Source organism: Haliotis rubra, unplaced genomic scaffold (assembly GCF_003918875.1).
Source record: "Haliotis rubra isolate DU_JTF1 unplaced genomic scaffold, ASM391887v1 Scf860, whole genome shotgun sequence".
Lineage (NCBI taxonomy): Eukaryota > Metazoa > Mollusca > Gastropoda > Lepetellida > Haliotidae > Haliotis > Haliotis rubra.
Window position 1 is genome coordinate 194,615 of NW_025767591.1, and position 8,166 is coordinate 202,780.

At 44.7% G+C, this 8,166-nt stretch overlaps 2 long non-coding RNA genes across 2 annotated transcripts in view; one reads left to right on the top strand and one right to left on the bottom strand.

Annotated features, from left to right (window-relative positions):
• LOC124262948 overlaps positions 1-8,166 on the bottom strand; it is a 31,823-nt gene continuing 23,657 nt past the window's right edge. Inside the window, exon 4 of the long non-coding RNA XR_006894732.1 lies at positions 1-655. This is a non-coding gene — a long non-coding RNA (uncharacterized LOC124262948). The remainder of the gene's footprint in view (positions 656-8,166) is intronic.
• On the top strand, positions 2,296-7,085 carry LOC124262949. Its single transcript, XR_006894734.1, has 3 exons — positions 2,296-2,696; positions 6,557-6,644; positions 7,054-7,085. It is a non-coding gene; the product is annotated as an uncharacterized LOC124262949 (long non-coding RNA).

The following is an 8,166-nucleotide window of genomic DNA, read 5'->3' on the forward strand; positions in this document are numbered from 1 at the left end:
TTAGGACTTCATTTTATTGTTCAGGACATGCAAACCTACGGAATCCTAGAGGGGACACAAAAACAAGGAAATGTTATAGAAAAGAACAAATACACGACATGGTGTCGCCTGCTGGTGCTCTATATAACATTTTTGATGTTTTACCCAAAGGCGACGATGCAATATCTAACCGTTGTAATATACTCATGGAAACAAATAAAGGAACACATGAAACTACAAGTGTTCCTCTATTCCTTTCTCCACAAGCTTTGCATTGCAATGTGGGTGAAGTTCTTGAAAAGAATAAGGGAATACTTGTACTTTCATGTGTTCCCTTATTCGTTTCCATGAGTATATTACAACGGTTAGATATTGATTGCACCGTTGCCCCATCTAAAATGCGCAGTAGCGACAATGTATCCCTTCTTGGATTCCATTATTAGATGTTCCAGGTATTAACACTTGACACGCTGTTAACAAATGAAATTAAGTTTGGCACCACATGGTGCATCGTTCATCTTGTAGTTGTAGCGTTTTATCAAGTCCATGCAGTGTTCCGAGGCAGTGCTTGGCTGTCCTGGCGCCCAGTCACTGTAGGCGATCTCTGTTGCCTCACCCTCCCAAGCCCATTTTCCCCCTAGACGGAGGTCAGTGGCCCCCACGAAGTAGTAAGTACCTGAGAACAGAAAGCGAGCGGAATATATACTGAGTAAACAAAAAAACTTCACAAATGTAATTTGAAATTTAATGAATAATTTTTCTCTGATGATACATCTATGTATCCGAAATGGGATCCCTATCTTTCGACTCTACAAAAACGTTAGCAAAACCCACTCAAACCCATCCATTCGTCGTGCAAATGACGTTAGTGCCAAATCAGGTTTTGCACGTGCAGTCGATCTCGTGATCTTCGCATCGAAGTTTTCTTCATATGCACGTGTTTGCATTGGCCTCAAGAATTGAAAAAACAACACTTTTAAACCACAGTTCTAACGGTACTTGAAATGCCACGATTGTCAAATGTGCAACGTGAACGTGCCGTTGGCATGTTGCAAGCGGGAAGATCAGTTATTGACGACGCAAGAGCAATGGGATGCAGCCGTCGTACTGTGTATGACTTGCGAGGTCGTCTACAACAAACTGGCACCACTTCTGATCGCCCAAGGTCGGGTCGTCCACGTGTGACGTCACGAGCAGAAGACCGTCAAATCGTTCTACGTCACCTACGTGACAGATTTCTGCCGGCTACACGAACCAGGGCTGAGATGTTTGGAGGTCGACTGTCCTCACAGGCCATTCGAAATCGGTTGCGGGCTGCCAATCTCTATTCTCGACGTCCATATCGTGGGCCAATATTGACGCCGTTTCATCAACGTCAACGTTTGCTGTGGGCCCAACGTCACCTCCGATGGACCCAGAGAGGCTGGAATCGAGTCGTCTTTAGCGATGAATCCAGGTTTACCCTCAGATTCACGGACGGCAGGCATAGAGTCTGGAGACGACGTCGTGAACGGTATGCCAAATGTTGTGTACAGGAAGTCGACAAATTCGGGGGCGGAAGTTGCATGAGGTGGGGTGCTTTCTGTGGGAACAACCGTTCCCGACTTGTGGTCATCCCTGGAAACCTCACAGCTGCTGCTTACCGCGACCAGGTGCTCACCCCCGATCTCGTTCCTTTCATGGCGGCTCACGGCCCAGGTCTACAGTTCCAGCATGATAATGCTTGGCTGCATACCTCGATGTTGATACGAAATTTCCTTCAAAACGCTGGAATCAACGTCATGGACTGGCCATCGAGGTCCCCTGACCTTAATCCAATAGAGCACGTTTGGGATGCACTTGGGAGAAGGCTTCGTGGTCTTAGGAACCAGCCTCAGAATTTGCATGAACTTGGCGCTGCCTTGCAAGAGCAATGGCGCAGAATCCCCAACCACGTGTTCACAAGCATCAGGCAGTTGACGAGGAGACGGTGTTTGGCAGTAGTGAATGCGCGGGGCGGCCAAACACGATATTGACCTGAGAAATTTCGCATTTTTATTCTTGTGACTTGACATTCTGTATACCCATGTTGTGGAACGGCGGTGTAGCCTAATGGAACTGATTATGGCACTGTCAGTGTATCGAGTACATCACACAGATCTCAGCAATGAAATAATAACAATTTAACCATCTTACCATCTCTTGTTCTTTTATAATGCCCTGAAGAAAGAATGTGCAGTTTCTTTTTTGACTCAGTATATAACAAAATGTGTGTCTGCATATATGGGCGTGCGTTCGTGTGCGTGTGTGCCTTTGACTGAGTATGTGATATATGCCCGAAAGAAACGAGGTGTGTGACGCTTGAAAGTTTGGTGAAACTACTGGCCCTCGTGTCCTTGCGAGGTTTAAAGATGTTAAGAAAAATATTTTAAAATTAAGATGACCCCCTACTTGATTTGCTTCATAATGTATTGTACTGTGTAGCATTTCGAGTCGGAGGTCATCTCAAGTTTTTATTAATGTTTAATCTTCGCAAAGACACGAGGGCCTGTGGGTGAAACCCACAGGCCTGGGTATGGTGCTCACAAAAGTAGAAACACAACGATAACGAAACGGGATTTGAACCTATAATTTCAGGTTCCTAGCCTGCCAAATGGACACAACCCTGCACATCGCCTTGCACGACTGGGCACCCGTGTTCCCAAACATCACTATACCGGCAGAGGGAGTTTCTCGTTGTGAGCCGTACTCCTTATTTCCATCTGTCAATAACTGTGTTAAAATGTTCTCCATCCGCTCTACTTATGACAGTGTACATCATGCAGACATGCGTGACACTATGGGCCATGCAGGCTAGCACATGCGCACACGCACGCACGCACACGTGCATGCATGTCGCTATTGTTTGCACACTAGGGCGCGTTTCCCCCCGCCTTTTCAAACTACGAATTTTTCAATGAAACTCTTCATGACGGAAAGATCTCAGATAATTACATGTATAAGAAAAGAATTGAGATCAGAAACTTTCCACAAAATCAAAAGCAGAGCCGAATGTAGCTTTCCGTCCTTATCATTAGCATATGTTAATGATCACTATCACATGGAGATGGTACCAGGGTGCCGTTGTACAAAGCGATCTTAGCGCTAAGGTGACCGTAACTCGCATACCTTAACATACTCGTAAGGTAGTCTTAGCGCTAAGGTGACTGTAAATCCCATACTTTAACATAGACTTAAGGTAGTCTTAGCGCTATGGTGACCGCAACTCCAACACTTTAACATACACTTACGGTAGTCTTAGCGCTATGGTGACCGCAACTCCCATACTTTAACATAGACTTACGGTAGTCTTAGCGCTATGATGACCGCAACTCCAACACTTTAACATAGACTTACGGTAGTCTTAGCGCTATGGTGATCGCAACTCCAACACTTTAACATACGCTTACGGTAGTCTTAGCGCTAAGGTGAGGGAACTCCCATACTTTAACATAGACTTACGGTAGTCTTAGCGCTAAGGTGACCGCAACTCCCACACTTTAACATAGACTTACGGTAGTCTTAGCGCTATGGTGACCGCAACTCCCACACTTTAACATAGACTTACGGTAGTCTTAGCGCTAAGGTGACCATAGCTCCCATACTTTAACATAGACTTACGGTAGTCTTAGCGCTAAGGTGACCGCAACGCCCACACTTTAACATAGACTGACGCTAGTCTTAGCGCTATGGTGACCGCAACTCCCACACTTTAACATAGACTTACGGTAGTCTTAACGCTATGGTGACCGCAACTCCCACACTTTAACATAGACTTACGGTAGTCTTACCGCTAAGGTGACCGCAACTCCCATATTTTAACATAGACTTAAGGTAGTGTTAGTGCTAAGGTGACCGTCACTCCCCTACCTTAACATAGACTGAAGGTAGTCTTAGCGCTAAGGTGCCTGTAACTCACATACTTAAACATAGACGGAAGGTAGTCTTACCGCTAAGGTGACTGTAACTACCATACTTTAACATAGACTGAAGGTAGTCTTACCGCTAAGGTGACTGTAACTACCATACTTTAACATAGACTGAAGGTAGTCTTACCGCTAAGGTGACTGTAACTACCATACTTTAACATAGACTGAAGGTAGTCTTACCGCTAAGGTGACTGTAACTACCATACTTTAACATAGACTGAAGGTAGTCTTACCGCTAAGGTGACTGTAACTACCATACTTTAACATAGACTGAAGGTAGTCTTAGAGCTAAGGTGACCATAACTACCATACCTTAACATAGACTGAAGGTAAGTCTTAGCGCTAATGTGACCGTAACTACCATACTAGCATGGTAAAGGAACAACGGTTGTGCGAAGATCATTGTATACTGAACCGCAAAAGAAACGTCACAGCGATAGAGGTTTCTTAAAACACACACTTTAATTCGCTCTAATTAACAATCAAAACAGATGACAGTTCAATTTTGACAATTATGCATGGTTAACACATTTTCACACCAACAAAATCACCAAAAAATGGTACCATTAAGATACCTCCATGGGCATCGATGACGGCTTTAATTCGCTCTAATTAACAATCAAAACAGATGACAGTTCAATTTTGACAATTATGCATGGTTAACACATTTTCACACAAACAAAATCACCAAAAAATGGTACCATTAAGATACCTCCATGGGCATCGATGACGGCGTTGCATCGTCTGTACATGGAATGAATTAGCCGGTTGGTGAAGGCCATATAATAGGCACTTGGGTCCATACTCTGCTAAATACCTGATCGAAACCAGCAGCAGTTGTCGGCCTTGGTTGGAGGTCATTCAGCCTTCTTTGATTCTCGTCCCAAATGTGTTCTATTGGATTTAAATCCGGACTGAGTGCAGACCATTGTAGGGTTGGGATGCCATGTTGTCTTAGGGAGCCCAATGAAGCCCTGGCTTTGGGGGCACGAGCGTTGTCTTATTGGAAAATGTGATTTCTGTGACGTCAAAAATGTGGTACAACGTGGGGTCTTATGACTTGGTCAATATAGCGAGCAGCTGTCATGCGATTTCCTCGTCCTGGACAGAAATTATGGAACACCAAGGGGCCAACTCTCTGGTTCAGACCGATTGTACCCCAAACGCTTGGACCACCCCTCGAGTCTCTATAAACAACACACTCATTGGAAAAGCGTTCCCCACGCCTTCGCAATACTCTCACTCTACCGTCGGCTGTCCAAACACAATATCGGCTTTCATCAGAAAAGAGGCACAGTCGATTGTCGATAACGCTAATTTTGATGCTGAGTTGCCAATTCAGTCGGTTTCGGCGGTGGCGAGCGGTGAGGACAGAACCGCGATATGGTCTGTGATTGCAGAGGTTGCTTTCGCGCTAACGTCGACGCACTGTATCGGCACTATTATATAATGGAATATAATGGGTCTCTGTGAATCCCCAATGGTCTGGCGTGCTGTTTCCGTCGCTTTGGTGAAGCAGATAGTTGCGCACAATCTGTCAGTCTTGACGTTGTGATGTTATTGAAGGTTGTCCACTGTGTGGACGGTCTTGGATGCTGTTAGTGGCCTGATACCGCTCCTGCAGTCGGTTGATTGTCATAACATGACATTAAAACGATTGGCTACCCACCGTACCGTCTGGCCTACTTGCAATCGTCCGAAGACCTGGTTCCTCTGATCTCTTGTAAGTCGTGCCATGGCGATTGTGTCCCAAAAATTACTGCAGGCGAGTTTGGGACTCGCTTCTATTGGTAGGGTTGTCACAATATGCGCGTGCATACGGAAGCTTTTATCACGTCTACCTATTTAGGTGCGTTCGGTCGATATGTTTTTGCATCAGAAAACAAACTGATGTTGGTAATAACTGTAAATTTGAATTGAACAACATGGTAACAAAACGGTACAATCATAAAAACACCACCTTGTAAGAATAAAGAAATTGCATTTTGTTTTGAAAGGTGACATTTCTTTGTGTTTGAGTATATATCTGAATGTCAAGCCTCCATTACTGTTTTGGAACAGCAGGGATGCTGCTAGGTGTATGCTATCATCTCTGGCTTAACGATTATTATTGTTTCACATTGAGCGAGATTCTGTTTATCGTTCACTCTTGTCAACTGGAATATGGAATAGGTGCAGTTTCCTGAAGGCTGCAGACTACGTTCTGTGTCAGAGGGATGCCACTGGAGCTTGACGTCATGGTAACCAGTGACGTCACAATGATGAACAAACTTAAGAATTGCGATACAAGTTATTTGTACCGATATCAAGGGATGGTTGATTTCAGCCAATCGATATCTCCTGTATAAGCTTTTCAGTGTCTCGACTAATCAGATTCAGTGGCTCGGGAGTTGTGATGGTAACCGATGACGTCACCGTTGTCTGAAGGCATCGTGATATAATGGTAATATGACCTATCAGATAGCTTGATCTCACTCAACCAATGTCTCCAGAAGAAGCCAATTTTAAAATTGCTTTAATATAGTTTCAGTTTTAAGTGTTTACTTTCATGTGTTTCTAGTGGGACCCACATTCGATCACGTTTACCCTCGAGCTCCATGTTGTCTGAAAGTGATGTTTTGACCTTGCAGGTCAACGTCCTTTGTCCTTTGTGCTCGTGATGTTTAAGTTCAACAAGGTCAAGGCCAACGAAAAGAAGACAGACAACCAAAAGATAAAGTAAGCGATATTATACTATTCCTATGAAGGGGATTGACGTTGGGACATTAAATGTATGACATTCTTTTGTGTTATTTTCCGTTTGGACAATATTTACATGGACAAACTGAGAGGCATACATAGGCTAGTGTATTTGGGGAGTGTAACTAATCTGTATTAACAAAAAGAAAATGTATTAATGAAATGTAATGTAAACATGGCGGTCTGTAAGTAACCTACAGGCCGTGTGGATTACAGGCGAATTGCGATGACCAGAGACCTTACACCTCTGTGTGGTCTAGGAGCGCTAACGCACAGACGGTTCCTCCATCTGAACACTCCAAGAGGATATGTAGGCTACGTGAATATTTTGTGACTCAGTACTTGTGTATACTCACCTGTCCCTCAATGATCACTCACCTGTCTGCAGGTGCAACATCCGGGCCTGCGTGATCCTCCTCCTCCCAGTGTTGGGGCCGACATGGATTGTTGGAGGTTTGCCGTGAACAGCTCCACTGTCCTGTTCCAGTACATCTTCTCCCTGCTGAACGGACTGCAGGTACCCTGGGATTTCCCCAACACTTCAATGTACTATTTATATACTGCCCCGCTAAACAACATTCCTCTAGTATGTGACGGCGGTCGGTGTGTAACTGAGACGCGATCACACTATCAGGTGATAGATATCATGAGCAAGATGAATCTACGCAAGTACATGAACCGAGTCAGCGAGCCTCACCCCTGACTCATATTTAGACCAACAATTCAGTCCCCGGTTCTTCATGGGGTATAATATACTGAACATCATTGAAAACGCACCACCTGTAAATTTTGAAATATGGTAATAGGATTGTTTTGAGAGTGAAAAATGAACGTTGGAAATGTTGTTAATAACACAAAAAGACAATAAATAATGCTGTACAGTAAAACGGATTGCCCGAACCCATCATGGAACACATCACATGACAATAACAAAAATTCATGCACAGCACACACGAAAAGCACAACTTGCATGCGTAAAACATGCTGACCAGGGGTATAAAATGACCGTAGGCAAAAAATCCGTTCTCATTTTAGCTGTACCTCTGCAAGTAAAGTTTATTTTGCAATGCCAAGATTGTCACCAGAGGATCGAGTGGGGCGTTGGTTTGCCATCATTCCACCATCATAAGACAACAGGTAACAAGAAACAGGAACCACCATGTTTCTCTCCCCGCCAAGATCGAGACATTGTTTGGCGCCATATTCGGGATCGAACGTTGTCGGCTCCCAGAACCGTCAAGGCCGACGTGGTTTGATCAGTGCTTCCACCGTCCGGCGCCGTCTCCGTGCGGCAGGATTACGGTGTCGACGCCATTATGTTGGACCCATCCTGACTGACAGACATCGCTGTGAACGCCGACGATGGGCTGACCAGCATCGTTCATGGTTGTTACGACGTTGGCATGGTGTTGTGTTCTCCGACGAGTCACGTTTTCACTTTGCGAAATGCTGACGGGCGTCGACGGGGAGAACATATCCATCAGGACTGTGTTGTGCAAAC